The 24,539-nt window shown below is 33.2% G+C and overlaps 1 protein-coding gene across 20 annotated transcripts in view; it reads left to right on the forward strand.

Moving 5' to 3' along the window:
- The window catches only part of CCDC91 (coiled-coil domain containing 91), a 370,457-nt gene that overhangs the window by 244,720 nt on the left and 101,198 nt on the right, over positions 1-24,539 (forward strand). The gene's annotated exons all lie outside the window — the stretch shown is intronic.

Raw genomic sequence — 24,539 nt, forward strand, 5'->3', positions numbered from 1 at the left:
CTCAAAATTGTCATTGAAATAATTGAAATATTTTTACCAGTTTATATCTCCAGCAGCTTCTGCTGTGGATAAACAGATTTTGGCTGTGATTCACTAGATTTGCATATTTCTCCAAATTTTGAAGTGGCATTTTGGCTATGACAGTTCAGATGGATATAAGGGAGCATCATTGATCTTTAGTTTGTTCCTTTTTTCTCGTGTTGTAAGGATAGGAGGAGCCTTTGCATGCCTTTTATGTGTTAGAGCTGAAATTAGAAAATATGTCTAAATATATGTTTTCATTATCTAGCAGTTTTTGAAAGTTTATTTCAAACTTTAAGCCTTTTCTTAGATTAAAAGCTTTTCTGGAAGACCATTCTTACAAATAAGACCAATAAAGGCATAAAGTAGGGATGAGGATCTTTAGTACTCTGCTGTAGGGACTTTGAAAATTGTTGGTACTAAGTATAAACTAATCAGGACCAGAGCTGAACACTTCTGAATATGGTTATTATTTATCAAGTAATCTGTCTTTTATTGATGTTAGTACTTAATATTCTATTTTTCACTGCATATAGTACTGAGTCATCATTATTCACAGTGTTTACTGTGTGCTCTCATATGCTTCATAGGAATATAGTTTATTTTGGGGACAGGGAGTGTATTGTATTTTATAACAGATATTTTATGTGACTGTAGAAGACAAAATATTCTGCATGAAATTCCCCTTTTTGGCCAGGTGTAGTGGCTCACGCCTGTAATCCCAGCACTTTGGTAGGCCGAGGCAGGCAGATCACCTGAGGTCAGGAGTTCGAGACCAGCCTGACCAACATGGAGAAACCCCGTCTCTACTAAAAATACAAAATTAGCCAGGCGTGGTGGTGCATGCTTGTAATCCAACTACTTGGGAGGCTGAGGCAGGAGAATGGCTTGAACCCAGGAGGCGGAGGTTACAGTGGACTGATACTGTGCCATTACACTCCAGCCTGGGGCAACAAGAGTGAAATTCAGTCTCTCTCTCTCTCTCTCTCTCACACACACACACACACAAAGACACACACACACACACACAAAAAGACTTTTCATCTAGGGAATGTGTGTTTCTTGCATATGGAAGAGTAAGGCATTGTCTTTTAATTTTTTACATTTTTTCTTTAGATGTATGTGTATCTTTTACAGAAATACATCAAAAGTGTTTGATGTGATTACTTCATTTCCTATCTAAAATACATTTAAAATGTGATAATATTTCTCAGTATGTTTCTTATCAAATCTGCATTTTATCATAATTATAAGGTTTTTGTGAGTGACCAGATGGACTTTTCTTAGGTCTTCTAACAACTTAAAACTCTCAGCTAAATTTTGAGGAGTGGGGCAGGGTGTCTAATGTCTATATAAATTTTTTTTATTGACCTTCCAATTTCTGTCATGTTATACATGCTTCTGACCTGTTTTGCCACTAAACCAGTAATTTAGTCCATTACTGGTCTGTGTAAATCTTAGCCACAGCTATTTCCCAAGGTGGTTTTGGGTCTAACTAGTGGTTGGTGTTGATGTCCAGCAGGAAATCGTGCAAACCAGATGATTGGTGTGGTTCAAACTGTAACCTTGTTAAAGCATTGGTCAGGTTGCACTTAGGGGAGTTATTCAATTAGTTTCCCAATAATGTTTGTGTACAGTTTTTAGGTGACCACTGTTTTTTTTCTTTCATCATGATTCAGAAAAAGACAGTTACTTGTTTTTATGACAGTCAAGTTTTAATCCAATACTCTTTTTACTTTATCTTTAGGCAGACATTTTGATAACCAGTAGTACTGCTCTTGAAAAAGAGTATCTATAATGATATTATGAACTTAATTTGAGGGTTTTCAGTATACCAGGCAACATACTAGAAAGGATTTTTTTTTAATATAAAACATTCTTTGCCTTTAATAAGCTAATAACATTATCATGGGAAACATATAAAATGAATTATAATATAATGTAATAAACAATCCATTAGTGATAGAAACATGCTCTGGGATTACAGATAACAGACCAATTAATTCTTGACTTTTCAGGGAAGAATTCACAAAAGAAGCGACATTTAAAGGGCCTTGAAAGACTGGCTTTTGACTAACAGAGAAACTAAGGGTATTATACATAGAAATAATATGAGTTAAAAATTAAAATACTTAAATGCATGTGTATTTTTTCTTCAGGTAGATTGAAATATTACTCATGTAGAGTAAGATGCACCCGTTGTAGGTGTGCGGGTCTATGAATTTTTACAGACTTACACACTTTTGTAATTACAAATCAAGATTAAAAAAAAAAAAGTTTTCATCACATCCCAACAAAACTCTCTGATGCTCTGTTGTAGTCAATCTGTAATGTATTTTTAAGAACTATCAAGTAGAAACTTTTAGTGGAAATTATTTTGACCTTTTCTGATTTTGAGTCACTTTATTCTGTGTGGTATATTTAATCAGGAATTTTTTTTTCTAGCTTTCCAAATGTGGCTTATTTAGTTGGGTGTCTTAGTAAGGTAGTTTAGGGAAGACTATTATAAATGTTAACTTTTAATAATATTACAAATATTTATTAATTTTCATTTTATGTTATAGTTGCTATTTCTAATAAGTGGGAAGTGATATGATTAAAATAATCTTAAATAGAAAACTTAGTTTATAATTTTTATAAAGGTCAAGGCATCTCCAAAAAAACAAAATGATGGTCTTTAAAAGGGAAGGGTGGAAATAGAACAAGGGAGAAAATGGTTAAAATAAGTATTTTGACTTACAGACTTCAAGGTAATAGTACCTAAGATGTAGAATTTACTCTATATTTTCAGAATAATTCTCAGCACCTCCTTGTATGATTTCCAAATGCAGATATATTCACTGCCCTAAAGGAGTTCACACTCTGGAATGGAAATCTTATTACTAACGTTATATTTATTTACACATAACATTATTGGAAAAAGTAGACATTACATTGAATTTGTTATGAAGATATTACATACTGTGTATATTATAGAATAAACTTAAGAAATTATGTATAGATGCCATTAAATTTTTGTATATGAAAATGTTAGCATTCACTATTTAAAGGCTAGTAACCTTCATTACAGAATTGATAATCCATTTGTGAATTTTTCCATAAACTATACTTATGTATTAGCATAAAAATTATTCCACACTTCTCTGTTTCCATATGTAGTTACTTTTCCTGGAGAAATATTTCTGGACATCTTTATATCACATTCACTGTTACCCAGTGAAGGAAAGTTCCTTATGTAATTTGTGAGTTTAGATAAATAAGCTTGGCTAGTTTAGTTCCTTCTCACCATGCTTTTCTTGGGGTCTGCTTACCTGCAGAGAGTACATTTTTGACTACTTGTCTTCATATTAGTTTATTTAGAAAAATGCTCTGCCCATGGCATGAATGGCCTGTACTTGCTCGGTATTGTTGTTGACTGAGGCTTATAAGTGTGTCTACTTCAGCACAAAATTTTATGCAGAATATTTAAAAACTTTGCAAGTATGACATTTTTAATCTCTCTTCATTGTTGGCTCTTAATTATTACATTGTGTTCACATAATTATAGCACACATATATGGTATTAATTCTTTGAAATGTGATAATGCCCTACTTGGGTGAGTTTTCATAAACGTTTCACATATGTTTGAAAAGAATGTATATTCTCTGACCATTGGTTTTAGTGTTTCCTATATATCTATTAATCAAGCCTGTTAAATTCACATTTTGTTACCATACTGATTTACCATTACTTGATCCATTGATTATTGAGAGAAGCATGTTAAAATACACTACTACAATAATAGGTCTGTCAGTTTTTCTGTTTCTCTTCCTGCTTGCTTTATGGTAATATGAAGTTATGTTATTAGGTACAAACAAAACTGTTCTGTCTTCCTGTTGTTATTTTGTAGTGATGTCTACTTTTGCCTAAAGTCTATTGTAGATATTAATATAACTGTTTCAGTTTTATACTGGTTACAGTTTTTTAATACCTATTTTTCGATTCATTAATTTTCAGTTTTTCTGGGTTTAGATGTATCTCTTATAAGCAGGTTCTAGCTAGATTTTTGGCCTGATAAACTTTTTTTTTTTTTAATCACACGTTCTTCACAGCATCCTTGAATGTAAAGTGCAGAAAGTTCCCATATACCTCCTGTCCCTCCAAGTGACATCTCTCCCATTGTGAATCCCCTGTACCTTTACATTCCATGAATTTTCGTTGATAAATCATTATCACCATAATTCGCATTGGGGTTCAGTCTTAGTGGTATATATTCTAAGAGTCCTGACAAATGTATAATGACATATATCCAATAATGTACTATCATACAAAATAGTTTCACTGCTCTAGAAATTCGCAGTATTCCACCTAGTCATCCTTCTGTCCCCTCAATCCCTGACAAACACTGAGCTTTTTACTGTCTCTATAGTTTTGCCTTTTCCAGAATGTCATGTATTTGGAATCATACAATATGCTGCAACCTTTTAATATTTACTTTTTTCACTTAGTAATATGCGTTTAGGTTTTCTTTATGGCTTGGTAGATTATTTCTTTTTTCTTCTTTTTAAATTAATTTAATTTAATTTTAAGTTCCAAGATACATGTGCAAGATGTGCGGGTTTGTTACATAGGTAAACATGTGCCATGGTGGTTTGCTGCAGATGATTTCTTTTTAGTGCTGAATAATAGTTCATTCTTTGGATGAACCACAGTTTATCCATTTACATAGTAAAGGACATTGATGTGGTTTGACTCTGTGTCCCCACCCAAATCTCATCTTGAATTGTAATTCCTGTATGTAGAGGGACCTGTAATCACCTTGTGTCTAGGGAGGGAAGTATTTGGTTTATGAGGGCAGTTTCCCCATGCTGTTCTCGTGATAGTGAGTGAATTCTCATCAGATCTGATGTTTATATAAATGGTAGTTTTTCCTGCATGCTCACACTCTTTCTCTAGCCTGCTGCCATATAAGACGTGCTTGCTTCCCCTTCCACCGTGACTGTAAGTTTCCTGAGGCCTTCCAAGCCATGTGGAACTGTGAATCAGTTAAACCTCCTTGCTTTGTAAATTACTCAGTCTCAGGTATTTCTTTGTAGCAGTGTGAAAACAAAGTAATACAGACATTGTGGTTGCTGCCAAGTTTTGGCAATTACAGATAAAATGTATATAAACATCCATGTGCATGTTTTTTATGGACATGAGTTTTCAACTTATATGGGTAAATACCACAGAACTGTGATTTCTGGATTGCATGTTGAAACCACATTTAGTTTTGTAAGAAACTGTTAAACTTTCTTCCAAAGTGTCTGTACCATTTTGGTTATGCACCAGCAATAAATGAGAATTGCTCTTGTTCCACATTCTCACCAGCCTTTGGTGATTTCAAATGCTGGATTTTGACCATTCTGATAGATGTATAATAGTATCTCATTTTAATTCACGTTTCCCTTATATGTGAAACATCTTTTCATATGCTTACTTGCCATCTCTGTATCTTCTTTGGTGAGCTGCTAAAGTCTTTTACCCTTTTTTTTTTTTTTAACTCAGGCCTCTTTTTGTTGTTGAGTTTTAAGAGTTTTCTGCATGCTTTGGAAAATAGTCCTTTATCTGATACATCAGTCTTACGTATTTTATCCCAGTCTGTGGCTTGTCTTTTCATTCTCCTGACACTATCTTTCACAGTGCAGATGTTTTTCATTTTAATGAAGTTCAGCTTATCCAATATTTTTGTGTGTGTGAATTGTGCTTTTGGTGTTGTATTTAAAAGTTATTGCTGGGGCCGGGCGCGGTGGCTCACGCCTGTAATCCCAGCACTTTGGGAGGCCGAGGCGGGCGGATCACAAGGTCAGGAGATCGAGACCACGGTGAAACCCCGTCTCTACTAAAAATACAAAAAATTAGCCGGGCGTGGTGGCGGGCGCCTGTAGTCCCAGCTACTCAGGAGGCTGAGGCAGGAGAATGGCGTAAACCCAGGAGGCGGAGCTTGCAGTGAGCCGAGATCGCGCCACTGCACTCCAGCCTGGGCGACAGAGCGAGACTCCGTCTCAAAAAAAAAAAAAAAAAAGTCATTGCTGTACTTAAGATCATCTAGATTGCTTTCATATGTTATCTTCTAGAAGTTTTATAATTTTGTGTTTTATGTTTAGGTCTTATTTTGAATTAATTTTCATGAAGGTTGTATGGTCTGTGTCTAGATATAGTTTTTTGCATGTGGATGTTCAGATGTTCTAGCACCATTTTTTTAAAAAGACTATCTTTTCTCCGTTTTATTCCTTTGCCACTTTTCAAATATCAGTTGACTATATGCAGTTCTATTTTCTCTCTGTTCTGTTCCATTTATCTATTTGTTGATTCATGTGACAATATCATAGTTTTGATTACTATAGCTTTATGCTAAGTACTGAAGCCAGGTAATGTCAGTCCTCCAACTTTGTTCTTCTCTTTTAATATTGTATTGGCTATTCTGAGTGTTTGTCTCTCCCTGTAATCTTTAGAATCAGTTTGTTGTTATCCACAAAATATCTTGGTAGAATGTTAATTGAAATTTCATTGAAACTCTAGACCAAGGTGAGAAGAACTGACATCTTGACAGTATTGACTCTTCTGATTCATGATCATGGAATATGTCTCAATTTAGTAATGATTTCATTCATCAGAGCTTTGTAGATTTTCTCATATAAATCTTATGCATATTTTGTTAGATTGGCAATTACTATTTCCTTTTTTGGAGGCTAGTGTAAATAGTGATGTTTTTAATTTCAAATTCCACTTGCTTTTTGCTAGTGTAAAGGAAAGAGATTGACTTTTTATATAAACCTTGCACTCTGTCAGCTGACTATAATTCCGTATTAATTCCAGGAGTTTTTTCATTGATTCTTTGGGATGTTTTATATAGGCAGTCATGTCTTTTGTGAACAAAAGATGGTTTTACTTCTTTCTTCCCAAGATGTAACATCCTTTGTTACTGATCTTAACAGGAAAGCATCAAGTCATCATTAAGTATGTTAGCTGTAGACTTTTTGTAGATGTTCTTTATCAAATTGAGGACATTTCTCTTATTTTATAGTTTGAGAGTTTTTTAAAAAAAAATAATGAATATAGATTTTGTCAGATGATCATATGATTTTTTTTCATCTTTAGCTGTCCATGTGATTGATTACATTAGTTGATTTTCGAATGTTGAGCTATCCTTGAATACCTAGGAAAAAACCCAATTGATTGTGATATATTATTTTCTTTATACATTGTTGGATTTCATTGCTAATCCAATTAATTTGCTAATTTTTGAAGAATTTTTGTGTTTATGTTCATACTGCTCTGCAGTTTTCTTATTATGCCTTGGTTTTTTTTTTTTTTTTTTTTGATGGGTGGCAGGTAATGCTGGTCTCTTAGAATAAGTTTGAAAGTATTCCCTCTGCTTCTGTCTTCTGGATAAAATTATATTGAATTAGTATAATTTTTCCTTAAATATTTGATAGAATTCACCAAACCCATCTGAAGTTGGTGCTTTATGTTTTGGAAGGTTGTTAATTTTTTAATTAATTTCTTTAATAAGTGTAGGCCTGTCCATATTGTCTATTTCTTCTTTGTGAATTTTGGCAGATTTGTGTATTTTAAAGAATTGGTACATTTTGTTTCAGTTAAGAAACTTGTAGACATAGTATTATTACTTGTAGTTCATAGTATTATTTCATTTTTCTTTTAATTTCCCAGGGATATGCAATGATATCCTGCCTTTTATTTCCAACATTAGCAATTTGTGCCCTCTCTCTTTTCCTTGGTTAGCCTGGCTAGAGACTTACTGATTTTTATTGATCAAATAATAACCAGCTTTTGGTTTTGTTGATTTTTTTTCTCTATTTTCTGTGTTCAATTTCGTTAATTTCTGCTCTTATTTGTATTTATTTTCTTTTGCTTACTTTAATTTGCTCCTCTTTTTTTTGCTAAAATGAAAGCTACGATTATTGATTTAGTATTTTTCCAATGCTAGAAATATATTCGGAGCACTGCTTTTAGTACCTCCCACAAATTTTGATAAATTGTGGTTTTTTTCTTTTAGTTCAGAGTGTTTTTAAATTTCTCTTGAGACATATATATATATATATATACACACACACACACACATATATATATCCCATAAGTTATTTAGAAGTGTGTTGTTATCCAGGTATTTTGGGATTTTTCAGCTATCCTACATCTATAACTATCCTAATTTCTACTTGAATTCTGTTATTGTGGGAGAGTGAATATTCTATGATTTCTATTCTTTTAAATTTTTGAAGATTTGTTTTATGGCCTAGAATGTGGTCTATGCTAGTGAATGTTCCATGTGAGTTTGAGAAGAATGTTTATTTTGCTGTTGTTGGATGAAGTCTACAGATACCCAGTATATGCAGTTGATGACAGTTTTGTTGAGTTCAGCTGAGGTCCTTATGATTTTTTGCCATCTGGATCTGTTCATTTCTGATAGAGGTGTATTGAAGTTTCCAACTATAATAGTGGACTCATCTTTTCTCCTTGCAATTCTGTCAACTTTTTCTCCCATATTGATACTTTGGTTGTAGGTGAGTTTGCATCCAAATTGTTATGTCTTTTTGGGGAAATTGACCCCTTTGTCATTATGTAATGTTCCTTTTTATTCCTGATAATTTATTTTGCTCTGAGGTTTGCTGTGTCTGAAATATAACTAGTATGTCTTTCTTTTAGTGTTAGCATAGTATATCTTTCTCCAACCCTTAATTTTAATCAACACATCTTTACATTAAATTTTTTATTTTGGACAACATATAGTTCAGCCTTTTTTGCTCCACTCCGGCAATCTCTGTCTTTTAATTGTTGTATTTAGACCATTGCTGTTTAAAGTGATTATTGATCTATTTAGAGTAGTGTCTACCATAGCTATTCTTGTTTTCTGTTTGTTACCCTTTTTTTCCTAATTTTGTCTTCCACACTTTTCTGCCTTTTGTGGTGGTTTTATCTGACCATTTTATATGATTCCATTTTTTCTTTTTCATCAAACTTATCAAATCTTTCTCTTTTTTAATTTCTTTTTATGGTTGCTTTAAAGTTTGTACTGTACAATTACAACTAATCCAATTTAACTTTCAGAGGATACTATGCCACTTCACAGATAGTGTTAATACCTTATAATAACATAATAATTCAAATTCTTCCATTCTGTCCCTTGTATCTTTGTTGTCATTCATTTTACTTATACTCAGCAGATATTAATATATGCATAAGTGTACATATCAAATATATTGTTGCTATTATTTTAAACAAACTACTAGATCAATTAAGAATAAGAAAAATAAAACTTTTAAAATTTTACCTGCACTTTATACTTCTCCAGTGCCGTTTCATGTGGATCTGTCTAACTTACATCATTTTCCTTGTCTCTGAAGAACTCTTTTAACATGTCTTGTTGAACAGATATTCTAGCAACAGATTATCTCATTTTATCTGATAAAGTCTGTATTTATCCTTCACTTTTAGGGATAATTTTGCAAGGTACACAATTTCAGATTTTTTTATGTATTATTATTATATCATACTATGTATCTCAGCATAGAAATCTAACATGTTCTGTAGAAAAACATGACAATGCATACTTTTAGGAATTCATGTATACTCTCCTCTAATCTTATGGTTTAAAGTGTCCATCACCTTATTAAAGATTTTATATGAAAATTGTGCAGCTGCTATTAATCTTCCTTGATCCATGAAATTCTCTTTTCCTTGTAGGTCACTCCTAATACTTGCAATGCCACTTTCTACAAAGTTGTTCTATACTTCTTGTTTTAGATTGTTGTTAAAACAATATTTAATTTAAAAAGAATAAAATTCCATCCATGATTTCTCAGTAAAGTGTCCCTTTTTTATGGGCCTTTTCAATATTTATTCACGTGTACATTATTTTACATAGTTACAGTGACGATAATGGTTTCAATAATTTTATATCTTTTCTTCAAATAACATTTTATAAACATATATCTAGCTTGAGGCATAGTTTTCATTTAATTATACCATACTCCTTGTTGTACATTTAAAATGTTTTGGGTTTTGCACTTTCTAAGGAATGTTGCCGTATACATCTTCATGCATATTGTTTTTATTCCTTTGTATTACATGAAGTGCCCTGCTTTTACAAATAATCCATTGTCAAAGATATAAGGCTGATTAATAAACTTTCATGATATGAGTTTTTATTTCCATGAGAGCTAAAAATTTTGACATTGATAATTCTACCTTACCTTTACAGCTAGATTCTTCAATTATGTTATTTCAATATTATGTTCTGGTCTTTGAATAGAACTCATGTAGACTGTCCTGTGTCCAATATATATCTAGCTAAGGCTGACAATTCATTTGTTTTAAAACGTTTAATGTTTTTCATTTTATCACAGTTGCATTCAGCTTATGAACTCTGTGCCTCTTATCACTTGTTTCAAGACTTTTCATTTTCCTTTTTTTATAACAAAATAATTTGGGTGAAACTCAGTGTTCTGTCATAGAAACACAATACAAGTGATAAGAGCTATGCACCTGAAACTGATTTCATGTCTGGTAGATTCTCACTCTGCAATAAAGTATTCCTTTGTCAACTGATTTTTTTAAAAGTCTGATTCTAACTATATTAGGCACATTACTGTGTAATTTATGAAAGTGGAGTTTATAAAATAGACATGCATGAAAAATTGAAGACTAAGTATGTAGTATTTTCTGATGATAAATTTTTAGGAATAGGAGTTGTAGAGCATAAGGATGTTTATGACACTTAAGCATCAAATTATTTCCTGAAAAGTACTGTGTTACATTATGCTACTTTGCAAGTGTGCATTAATCTGTTTCTTTCTTTTCTCTGCTGCTATGGTATGCATTTCATGTCCCTTCCAAAATTCCTACTGAAACTTCAGCTCCTGTGTAATGTCCATATCGCCAGTAGTAAGAGGTGGGCCCTTTGAGAGTTGATTAGGTCATGAGGGCTCCACTATATAAATGGGACTAGTACCTTACAAAAGGGTTTAAGGGGCAAGTTTGGCTCTTCCACCATTCCACCATGTGAGAACATGGCCTTTGTCTGCTCAGGAGGACATAGCATTCAAGGACCATCTTTGAAGCAGAGAACAGGTCCTCACCAGATGCTGAACCTTAGACTTTCTAGCTTCCAAAACTAAGAGAAATTTTTATTATGTATAAATCACCCACTCTGTGGTATTTTGTTACAGCAGCACACATGGACTAAGATACTTGCTAAAATAATTATCTTATATACATGCATTATTTATTTCAAATGCCCATTTGTAGCCAACTGTTAGGCTGAAATAAGTTTATAGATGCTCCCTTACTTAATGATGGTTTGACTTAGTATTTTTCAACTTTCTGATGTGAGAAAGCTGTATGCATTCAGTAGAAACCATAATCCCATCATGAGTTGAGAGACTTACAACTTAAAATAGTTTCAACTTAGGATGCATTTTCAATTTATGATATTTTTGACATAGAATGGATTTATAATGGCATAACCCCATCTTAAGTTGAGGAGCATCTGTACTGTGTTGTTCATAGGCACTCATAGGGAATAATAGAATTGGGAAACATTTTCAAAAGCTATTTCACTTGAAAATGGTTGAAACAGAAATAATCCTCTGCTTAAATTCAGGATTGTCACAATCTTTGGCATTTAATAAAACATACACTATCCCAATATAGAGACATCATTATGAAAATACAAAGCAGGCCTGCCTTTTTAATGCTGATACATCTCCCAATTTTTGTGTCATTCCTAATTACTTCCTTAAGTCAAAGTCCTACTTAAATAGGAAGAACAACTTATTTGCTAATTTGTTCCTCATGCCTATTAGTAATATGGCTATTTGGTTGAAGTAAATCCGCTATTATATTGTAGTTTTATGTTTTATTCATAGAAAGAAGCTTATTGCTATTATTTTGGGCTTGTAGTAACTTCTGTAAGTAGATTTAATCTCACAGTTTATCTATGCTAGGTTTTCTTTCCAAATAACATTTAATCTGTTGGCCCATAAATGGGTGAAATGTTCGTGAATCATTTTAAGAAGTTTCTTAACTTTATTTAGTGTCTTTTAAGTCATATTAAGTGGAGGTATATTTATGAATATGTGTGTTTAAGAAAATCTTACCAGATCACTTAGTCTTATTCAGTGTTTAAGTTTATGGAAGGTAAAATAAGATGTTCCTGAGTTTCTGTTACAGAAGGTATACTAACCCCCCCACACACAGACAATACACAGAATAATGTGAAATTTGTGAATGTATGATCAGTGGAATTTTATACCTGAACATGAGCCACCATGATTGCTCAGTCTAAAATTTAATGTACAAAAAACTGCCACGTGTGATTGTGATTAAATCTGTTTACAATATCTTTTGAGACTCACATTCCAGGAAAGAAGTGGTTTTCTGTTTTTGTTATTTTTTTTTTTATTTTTTATTTTTTACAAGAACCAAGTAAAAACCACAGAACCTCTATATTTGTATTTGAGTCTGAATCGAACATTTTCACTTGAAAGAATTTTTTCTGAAGTGGGGGAAAACAACTATTTTTGAATGCCTTTATTTTAGGTTAACTTTTTCAACCTTTAACACCCTTACATTAAGTATCTAATATATTAGTGGAACTCCATGGTTTGCATTTATTTCTTCAATTTGCTAAAAAAAAAAAGTCTACTAAAATTTCAATTTTTAAAAAGCGATTAATGGAATATCTTAGATAAGCAAAGTGTAATAAACTCTTAACTATTTTTAGATGAGGTCTACTGGTATAGATTTCAGTTAATTTTCCTAATGCCTTTTTAAATTCTGGAAAGCCATCTCATTGCAACCAGATGCAACCAGGGTAAGTAACCTATGTTCCTGTGAAAACAAAGCAATATTAACTTTTCCTTAACTAGTGACTTTGATTATAAGTAGGCATAGTAGTGAAGCTGTTTGGCCTGTTTTCTTCCTCCTATATTGCCTTACTAGGTATGATGACAAGTAGTTATTGCCTAATTACAGAGCCCTGCTGTGAAATGAACACAGCCTGCATGTGTCCTATGCCTTTAACCCAGTTTGTATACAAACCAATTAGTATACCAGTCTAAAGCTAGAGTTAATGATTGCACAACTCTTAATTTTAGATTGATCATTGTCCTATATGTAAAAGCTCTTAGAAGAAAATACAGTAGAAGATCTTCTTGACCTGGATATAGGCAATAATTTTGTAGAAAACACAAAGCAATAGCCAAAAAAGAAAAATAGATAAATTAGGGTTTATCTGATTGAAAACTTTAAAACTTCTGCTACTTGAAAGACATCGTTGAGAAAGTGAAAAGGCAAGCCACAAACTTGGAAAAACATTCATGAAACATGTATCTGACAAAGAGTTTATATCCAGAGTATATAAATCAGTAATAAAAAAAGAGAACTAAAAAAATATGAACAACAGGCTTAAAAGAAAAAACTTAGAGGCCGGGCACAGTAGCTCACGCCTGTAATCCTAGCACTTTGGGAGGCCTAGGTGGGCGGATTGCCTGAGCTCAGGAGTTCGAGACCAGCCTGGGCAACACGGTGAAACCCCATCTCTACTAAAATACAAAAATTAGCTGAGCATGGTGGTGTGCGCCTGTAATCCCAGCTACTCAGGAGGCTGAGACAGGAGAATCATTTGAACCCAGGAGGTTGAGGTTGCAGTGAGCCAAGATTGTGCCATTGCACTCCAGCCTGGGCAACAGAGTGAAACTCCGTCTCAAAAAAATAGAAAAGAAAAAGAAAAAACTTAGAAAATATAAGAATAGCCAATAAGCACATGATAAAATATTTAACATTTTTAATCATTATGGAAATTCAGTTTAAAACCATAATGAGAGAGAGACTTTTGTACATCCAGTAAAATGGCTAAAATTTAACAGACTGAAATCACCAAATGGTGAGTATGTAAACCAATAGGAACTCTCATACATTACTGGTAGTACAACCATTTGGAAAAAGATTTGACAGTTTTTAATAAAGTTAATCATACACATTCCTACTAAGTATTTATGCAAAAGAAATAAAAATGTTATATCAAAGAATGTCTGTGATTCCTTTATTCACAGTAGCCAATAACTGGAAGCAGTTCTAAATGTCTATCATCAGGAGAATGGGTAAACAAATTATGGTATATTTATACAGAGGAATGCTGCTTAATAATAAAAAAGAATCAACTACAGATACATACAACTAACTTGTATGGATGAGTATTACAGATTTTTTGGCAGAGCAATGAAACCTGTGTGTTTGTATGCGTATATGTATATATCTCATATATATACATATATGCGTGTATGCATATGATATATGGTCAGAGGAGAATATCAGAACTGTTGTTGCTTTGGGGTAAAGGGAAGTTTTGGGGGCAATGAAAGTGTTCTGTATCATGATAAAGATGTGTATCACACAGCTAAGTGCATAACTAAGATTGTTCAAAATTATATCGCTAAGATTTGTGTATTTTCATTTATGTAAAATTTACCTAAAGAAAAATAATTTTAAAATCATCATTATCAAGTAGGTAGTGGGTGGCATTACAGATGATAAAAGATTGGCAGAATATTGATAATTGTTGAAAGTGAGTGATAGGTGTAGAGAGTTCCATTATTCTATTTTGTTTACTATCTATATGTTTAAAGCATTCTGCAATAAATGTTTTTTATAAATGTTTTTTATAAATAAAAGTGTGAAAAGACCAACCACAAACCAAAGAGGAATTACTACTGCCTGTTTATTCAGAGAACACATTGAATCCAAGAGGATGTGTTGTCATTCTCTAGGTGATAGACTGAGGAGTATTAAGAATGAAGTATTGAGAAAAGGCTATTTCAGGCATTCATGAAAATTCATTACATATTTTACTTAGAACCACATTGTTATGTGTATGAAATGATTAGGAGTTTAGACTCTGTACGATAGACCAGAGTTTTTGAGTCCTTGTTTGCCAAGGATTCTTTGAAGATTTGAACTCAGTGTCATTATACATAGCTCTGAAAAAATAATACAAGGGCAATTTTCTGAAAAGGCCATTTGCTGCTGTGAATGGCACATACTGTGTAATAAGGCTGTTTTAGATTTTTAGAGTGATCTGAAAAAGATTTGTGAAGTTTGAAAGTTTCACATACCAAGAACAAAAATATACTTTCAACTTCCTGGCTTATCTTTCTTGTTCACTCAGAGGGCATGGATCTAGAATACCAAATCAAAAAGGGAGTGAGTATGAGCTGGGATGCTAAACTCTTGAGTAAGTATTCTGTATTCACAGTAGATAGCAATGAGAAGGTATATATGTTCATTTTAGATCAGAAACAAAAGACTGATTTTGAAATAATTGACAATATTTTACAAGGGAACAGGGTTTTAAAGTATTTTATGATCAAATGTCAAAGTGTGTTTGTTTGTTTGTTTGTTTTCATGAATGAAGGGAATAAGTGCCTAACTTGTCTCAGATTTTGGTATCAATTCTATAACTGTTTCCCATAAGAAGAAAGGCCTGTATAAAATAGTATTGAATATATGCAGGAGGCTTTTATAAGGTAACCTTGTTTATGTGTCCATATATGGATTGTATGTTACGACGGCTCACAGCTTAAAAGGTTTCTAGTATCCTGTATCTGTTGAAGTTGGAAGAGGAAGAAAATACGATGTTCTCTAATTTTTTTAAGTAGAAATCTGATGGTTTTAATTTTTTTCTTCCAAGTTCTAGTTTAATGAATTATCTGTTATGATCTAGATCTCTAATTCTTCTCCCTTAATGGTTAATTAGGATAATCCAGAAAAGGAGTCCTAGATTAAAAAATAAATTAAAAAAAGGAGTTAGGCAACATTTCTTAGTCTAGGTTATATTCCATTTTCTCGTCAGAGCTATAATTTGCTGCCCTTGACCTCTCTTCTAAGCTTTAAACTAATACTTCAACAGACTTCTGAACAGCATACTGAAAGTTAATATTCCATTGGCATCTTTAATTCAACATTTCCAAAACCAAGCAATTTGCTCTATTGTTCTCAAGCCTATTTCTCTTCCTTTTGTCTAGTTATGACATCACCATTTGTCCAGGTACCCAAGCTGCAGATCTTACTCATCTTTACTCATTCTTCTCTCTTCTCTGCCTGATTAATTGCTATATCTTAGTGACTCTATGTTGTGAAATTTCTATTCTTCCTTTCTAGTCCCACTTCCCATATTGTTTTTTTCTGGTTGATGAGTTTTCTTTGCCCCTTGAAATTTTATTCTTTTCATTTCACACACCACTCTGCATCAGGTAGTATCATTATCATACAAGGAATTAAAAGATGTTCTATTTCTTAATTTTCAAACATCCAGACAATTTGACTTCATCCTACCTTTGTTTGTTTAAGCTCCTCCCACAGCCTTCACATATTCATGCTTGTGTTCCTGGAGTACCCTCTATTTCTCCTAGAATAGGAACTAACATGTTCCTTCTGCCTAGAAAACCCTCTTTTCCTTTTTTTCTGTTAGATCCCACTTTTACCTTGGAGTCCTTCTCACATTTAACTCTACAAATTGTTTCTGATACGCCTTGTCAGAAATTAAATAATTATTTCCTATACCTTTACTTAGGTCTTTTTTCCTTTTTAATGTGATCTTATGTTTCATGTTACTTTTTGTTTCATTAGATTATGACAAGATCTTTAGGACTATGTATGCAATCTGTTATACACATACACATTTGGTAAGTTGAGTTTGATTCCCCAAATGGATTCTCAGTGAATGTGTGCAGTTATTCAAAAGGTGAACACTGGCTTATCTTGCTACTTTATTGAACCCTAAATACACAAAATTATGCCTTAGGTTTGCCTTAATATGTGGTTATTTGTAGAGTTTGGATTTACACTTGGATGGTGCATGGACACATCCCTTTGTTATCTTCTCACTTTGTGATACAAATTACGATCTGGTTGATCTAAAAAGAGGACATTGATAGTTCATGTTGTAGAAGTGGCTAATAGTCCATTGGCTCTATCCTCTTTTTATTCACTAGCTGAATGTGGAGGGCTTTATGTTAATAGGACAAGATGGGGCCACAGAATGAAAGGAGACTGGGCTTTCAAGTCACCGGTGATGAGACCATCTATGAACATTGGACTATTAGAAACATTAAAATTAAACTGATTGTATTAAACTCTGAGACTAAGGGGTTATAATAGCTAATATTGCCCTAATCATCACTGCATATATTATTTTTATTAATGGCTGCCCTCATGAAAACAGTACATGGTTAAACATCTTGAGGAAAGCATGCATGGTTTTAAGGGAATTGAAACCAGATCACATGAAGAATCACTAATGCAATTGTCAGTGTCTGATCTGGAGGAGTACTTTTGGGAGATGTGAGGAAAAGCAGGATTTTTTTTTTTTAATTTTTAAAAGGAAGTTAGACTGTCTTTTGTGACTCAAGCAGACAGAGTTGAGTTTCTATGAAAACAAGTTTTTAGCTCATTATAACATAACTTTCTAGCACAGTGGAACAAACTCATAGGAAATGGTATTTTCTGCACATATATGGGGATGTTTACTCTGGGAGACCACTTGTTTAGATTGTTTTTGTTAACAAACTCTTACATTTGTAAAGAGTTATAACACTTTTTAAAAAATACTTTCACACAGATTATTTCTGATGGTCTTCACGTTAGTCCTGTGAGGTGGCATTTTTCTCATTTTGTAGAAAAACTGAAGCGATGTTACATGACATGACCACTTCATCTGAAGGAGCTAATCGTTCCTCTTCTCTTACTTTTTTAATTTCATCAACCTTTTATTCCCGTCACAGCTCATAATAACTTCTGAAATTACATTATTCCTGTATTTATTACTTGTTTGTGGTGGTTTTCACCTTTTAGAATGTGGGTATCTGAGAATAGATACTTTCCACCTGTCTTTTTTACTTGTTACCCCAGTCTTAAGACTACCTGGTACAATGCAGGCAGTTGGTACATACTTATTAATAAGTATATGAATGATTTGTCCTTCATTCTGCTAACAAATGTCAGACCTAAAACCAGAACCATGGTCTTCAAATTCTGTGTCCCTTATACTTTCTGTTGGTAGTAGAACTAGATAATGTATATTTCCTTTCCATCATAATATTCTATCATTCTGACATTTGCTCAGATTATCTAGTTTGTCCTTCTCCACTTGTTTATTTTTGTACAGGTCTGTTGGTGCATTCCCTCCTATTATTCATTGATTGGATTATTCATTCAATAAGCATTTGCTAATTACTTACCTGGCCTCATGCTAGGAGTTAGGAACATACAAACAAGAAGAAAACAGGAGTCCGAGTCTCAAGGATACACTCCTGTTAACCTCAAACATCTGAAAAAAGCAGTGAGCAACAGTGAAAACAGCTGATTACTATGGAACTTTATCAGACAGAAAGGAAAAGAACATACTTATTGTAAAAATAATAGTTAAAACAAAAATAAAAACTGACCACATAGCAGTAATGCCAAGGGATATAGAGAACAAGAGACAAAAACAGGCTGAGAAAAAGCAAATAAAAGAGGCTGTGTAGAGCAAAGTGTAAATTGTTATTTATTCATTCATTCATTCATGCATGCATGAATGCCTGTGTTTGCTTTATTCCATAAATACACTGAGATCCTCTAGAGAGTAAACTTCTGTAAGGTCTAATGGAAGCAGCAAATGGATGGCAGGCAACAGAATGTTTGATAGTACTTAATGCCAATAGAAAGAAGAACTACTATGACGATGAAAAAAAAAGAAAAATGAGACTAGCAGTAGAGCCATTGGCATTGAGACTTAGACACGTGTGTGTGACACTATTAACATGTACTCTTGACAGTGTTTCTCAAGATAACTGAGATAAAGGAGCATTTTTTAAAACTCTGTCAGGGGTTTATACTTGTACAAAACAGAATAAAAATTACTAGAAAAACAAAATGGAAAATAAATAAAGTACAACCCTGATGTTTTATTATTAGGTCCAGTAGATATAAAAATTAATAAATGTTTATAAAACTTGCTAAACACAAACTATAAATTTCTATACCATGGTAACAATAGTTTGCAGAACCTGTTTACTGGTTTTTGACCATATGATTTCTATATCCCTAAGCCCTTCAATCTAGGGGAATGGTGATAGCATCATTGGTCATAGGCCTCTAGGAATAGCATAGCCCTATTTCTCTAGGGTTATTTAACAAACTGAATGATAGCACGGTAAATTCATTTAATGTGCCCCTGATGGAATTGTTGTGCTAAAGAATTTATTCATTGTAGAAGTCTGCCCATCAGCAACAAATTAAATTATATCTTATGAAACCTATTGAGGTGGAGAAGAATGGCATTCATTCACAAAAATTTTCTATCACAATTTTTAAATGCTGAAATTTGTCTTGGGGCATAGATAACGATAATTTAGAAATTTATTTTCCTCTGAACAATTCATATTTCAATTGTGATGGGTAAGATTATATGAATGTAATATTTGTGAAAAATAATCACAAAATAAAACTTGGGCAGCCAACTAGCCAAGAGAGATGGCATTTGGAGAATAGTACCAATATAAGTCCTGTGGAGATACTTCCTCTGCCATTTTAAGATGGAATACTATGCAGCCATTAAAAAGACAAGGTCATGTGTTTGTGGGAACATGGATGGAGCTGGAGGCTATTACCTTTAGCAAACTAATGCAGGAATAGAATACCAAATACCACATGTTCTCACAAGTGAGAGCTAAATATAAGAACTCATGAATACAAAGAAGGGAACAACAGACACTGGGGTCTACTTTGAGGGTGGAGGGTAGGAGGAGGGAGAGGAGCAATAAAGATAACTCTCGGGTACTGGGCTTCATACTTCGGTGATGAAATAATCTGTACAACAAACCCACGTGACACAAGTTCAACTATGTAACAAACCTTCACGTGTACTCCTGAACCTAAAATAGAAGTTTTTCTTAAAGATTTTTTTTTTTTCCAAAAAAGCAGTTCCTTCTGCTCAATCATGGGAGGATAGAAAGATTAGGAATTTATTAAAAACAATAGAAACATTTCAGCAGACAGTATCCTACCCCACCACCTTTTCTTTTTCTTTCTCACTTCTATATTAGCTAACCTATACCTTTTCTCCTTCTGATGTTTTGACCTAGTGTCATCGTAAAGAAATTTAAAATGTTAGTCTTAGTTATATATCAGTTTGTTTAAATCTGTTTTCAAAGGAATGCTGTCTAACACTTACATTTATTATTGGCATGTACAGTTTTAGAAACTAATATCAAATGAGTGATAATTTAGTTGCCATTTGACTATTTAATGGTGGGTATTAGAATTATTTGGGATGGTTGGATAACTTGCCAAGGGTTCAGAGCTGGATTTGGTGAATTAAAACACTAATCTGTCCTACCTCTTAGTCCCCTTTCCCCACAAAAAACCCCAGATCACTAAAATGACACATAAAGGGACTGAAACAAAACCAACAAGCAAAAACTAACTAGGACAAATAAATATGAAAGGAGATAACAGGTGTACAATTGTCAACTGATTTAGCAGAGAAAAGCAAGTTGTAATCTTAGTTTATTGAGGTGAAACCCATGAAGAAGCTGATTTGTCTGCAAAACCCTTGAAAGCCATGGGAAATACAAACACTAGGTGCCGTGTAGCTCTGAAAACAAGAGGAATGGTTGAAAGTCCATATGACTTAGCAGTTGTGTTCCCAAGTCCTCTTGTGCACTGTCTCAGTCAGCTCAGGCTGCCGTTAAAAAGCACCCACCATAGATTGGCTTAAACAACAGGAATTTATATTTACAGTTCTGGAGGCTAGAAAGTCCAAGATCAAGGTTTCTGCTGAGTAGGCCTCTTCTTTTGGCTTATAGGTAGCCACAGTCTTGCTGTGTGCGCACACAGAGAGAATGTGCGAGTGCTCTTTTCCCCGTCCTCAGGACTTTGTCTAACCCCAGTTACCTCCTAAAGACCCTGTCTCCAACTGCTATCACATTGCGGGTTAGGGCTTCGGCATATAAATTTGTGGGGGAGGGAGGGAGGTAAAAAAATATTTAATCCTTAACACACACCATACTTAAGTAGGGGACTTATTGTACACCCTAGCAGAACAAAAGAGAAATCAAAGCAGATAATCTCTGAACTCATAAAGAGCAGGAGAAGGCATGGGACTTAAAAACAAGGAGATTAAACCAAAGACCATTACTGAGCAGTGAGGTCTCCACTGTGCTTCTTAACACATTGATCCTAGAATGCTGAAAGTTTGGCTCATAGTACCACTTAAGAGACTGGAGAATTTTTTTCTAAGCAAAAAGACTGGCTCAAGAGAAAATGTTCATAGAACTGACATTTGGGAATCTCCACGGCCATGAAAAATTAGTTCAATACCTTTTGTGGCTATTGTGAAGCTTACTCACATACACAGAATTTCCTTTCAACATTTTTGTGTTTGAGTTTTTAATATGAATGAACATAAAATTGTTACCAAACAAAAACATCTCAAATGAAAAAGTTACTGACTCAAAGGAACAAATAAAAAGAAACTTCAAGGAAACAGAGACAGTTCAGAAGTAGGGAAGTAAAACTATATTTATATAGTTTTTTGTAGTTTTAATATAAATACAGTTTTATGAAGGTGAGAGGTCCTCCTACTTCAAGTGATCCTTCCACTTCAGCCTCCCAAGTAGCCGGGACTATAGGCTCATGCCACTATACCCAACTAATTGTTGTATTTTTTGTAGAGACCAGGGTTTTGTCCTGTTGCCCAGGCTGGTCTCTAACTCCTGGACTCAAGTGATCTGTCCATCTTAGCCTCTCAAAGTGTTGGATTTACATGTGTGAGCCACCTTGTATGGCCTCAAAAAAACTATAATTATGATTTGTAAGAGAGAGAAAAGAACCAAATAACTGCAACAAAAATGCCCACTTCAGAAAGGGAGAATGATGAAATAAATAGCAGTGATTGGTCAGTAGTAAATACAAAGTATTTCTGGACAAAAAGAGCAAGGATTCCTTTCTCCAAGGGTGGAACAATTTCGTTGATTAGTTGCTCTAGCAGTCCATGATTCTTTTCTGTAGGGGTGTCTCCTTTGTTAGAAAAGGTGTAATTTGGTATTTTTTCTAGAGTACAGTTTGAGAGTATGCATTAAAATATAAAACTTGCTCAATCTTCAGCCTGTTAATATGGTTTCTAGGAGTTTCTCATAAGGCTATAATTGTAAAGTTTCACAAAGATGCATGCACAAAAATAAACATTGTTTAAAGTGAAAAATTGGAAACAACATAAAAGTCTATAAAAAGGAGAATGGCAAAATATATATTAAATTTAACAAAACAAAACGAATAATGCTATACCATAGAGTTCCAAAAGGTTACAGAATAATATTTATATATAAATTCATTATATAAAATATTTAATAAACAGCTCTCCAGAAGGATGTTTGCCTAAATGCTATCAGTGATTTTCTTTGGGTAATGGGACACTGGGAAATTTTCACTTCTTTATATTTTTTATAATGAGCATATATCAGTTTTACAAAAATCAAAATACATTTTATTGAAGCATGTGGGTTTTGAGTAGCCTCTTGTGAATTATTTGTTTGCTTTACAAATGATCTGTGTTTAATTTTAAGATCTAAATTTTGGCTGGGCACGGTGGCTCATGCCTGTAATCCCAGCACTTTGGTGGGAAGCTGAGGTGGGAAGATCACGTGAATCCAGGAGTTCAATTCCAGCCTGGTCAACATAGAGGAGGGAGGGAGGGAAAGAAGAAGGGAGGGAAAGAAAAAGAAAAAAGAAAAGAAAGAAAGGAGAAATTTTCCCCTTGCCATTAAGTATCTTTCTGAATCATCTGTCTCAATACCAATTGCAATTTGTTCAGGAAATCATCTTATTTTAATAATAATAGTAGTCTGAAATGACCAAATTGGAAGCATAGATTAGTCTTATTGTATTACAGCAAAATCATAATGAGGTCTTACTTGACATACTGATTACATTATGTAGCTTTTATTTACTGTAGGTAATAATGAGGTATAATGTACTGGGCTGCTTTTAGTATTAGATAATTACTACTACTGATAATGATTATATAGGATATGATTATTGTTGAAATAATTAAAGACCTAGTAACTTACCTAGGCTCTCTAAGTCTCAGCTGACTCATCTGAAAATGAGAAGAATGTGGACAAATACAGCAGTTTGTTGTGAGAGTTTAATGTGGTACTACTACATGTAAAGCACTTTCAACAGTGCCTGAAACCTCAAAAGTGCTGTTATTATCTGTAAGTTTGAGAAAAGCCAGTAACCCAGTTGTATTTTCTCAAGGGAATCTGTGATTTTACTTAGGTTATATTTTATGTAGGATGTTTCTTTCAAACAGTAATTTCAGGTTTATTCTTAAACTTAAGTTCAAAAATTGTCTTCTATTGTAGGATACTGTCAGAATTAAGAAATGACATTCAGGAATGAATTTTATAAACATTACATTGTCATTTTAACTAATGTACCCTCTTCAAATTTAGTTTTTATTGGACCAGTTAGGGAATTTAGCCCACTTATAACAAATCACTTAGTGATTTATATTAGTTTCACTTTGCTAACATTACCAGTTCTTTTTAAGCAATATTTGTGTTCTAAGTTATTAATAACTCCAAAAATTTTATTATATATTTTAATTCTAAACATTTTTGTTTTATTTGTGTTATGTTTACCTCTTCCTAAGTCTAAATTGAATATTTTCAGTCTCATATAATTTTTTATCATTTTTAAGTCTAATTATTTGCCTGGTATATATCTTTGCATATTTTCTCATATATGTATTTCAAATAGGATTAGGTATTGTTTCTGATCCTATGAAATTCTGTGTGCATCTAGATTTACGTAGAATACAAAATTAAAGTCTGTTGTTAATACTTATACATTAATTATGTGGTAAGTCTACTCATTTGTTAATTAGCTGCCTTACATAATTTCATATAGTACTCATAATTTCTGAGTCATGTAATGATTTATATCACAGTTTGGATTTGTTTTTAAGGAAAAAACACATCTTTCATGTGATTTTACTTACTCTCTTGAAAAACAGATGAAAAGTAGCATAATTAAAAACAAGAATAACAGACTATCTTAAGTAGACATGGACTGCTTGGTCACTTACTCTCAATATAGACTCTCTCCCTAAAAATGTTTTAAATAAGAACAACTATAAAAGACATAAATCTATTTTAAAATATTGGGTGTCAAATGAGTTCATATTTAAAGGAGGCTTGGATATAAATAGCATTCCAAATCTGAGAAAATATCTTACTTGCCTTTAATAACTTAATGAAAAATATATGAGTAGCAATACATATTTTTTAGTTTTGTTTCCACATCAGTGCACTGTTCTGGAACAGTATTTGGCTCATGGCTATTGGAGATACTGAGGCTGCAAAAGTTGAATATTCTCAGAAAGCTCTATTCAAACATCAAGTGCTTGGTCCATGATAACTAGTTGATAGTTATG

The sequence above is a fragment of the Macaca mulatta genome, chromosome 11 (assembly GCF_049350105.2).
Source record: "Macaca mulatta isolate MMU2019108-1 chromosome 11, T2T-MMU8v2.0, whole genome shotgun sequence".
Taxonomy (NCBI): Eukaryota; Metazoa; Chordata; class Mammalia; order Primates; family Cercopithecidae; genus Macaca; species Macaca mulatta.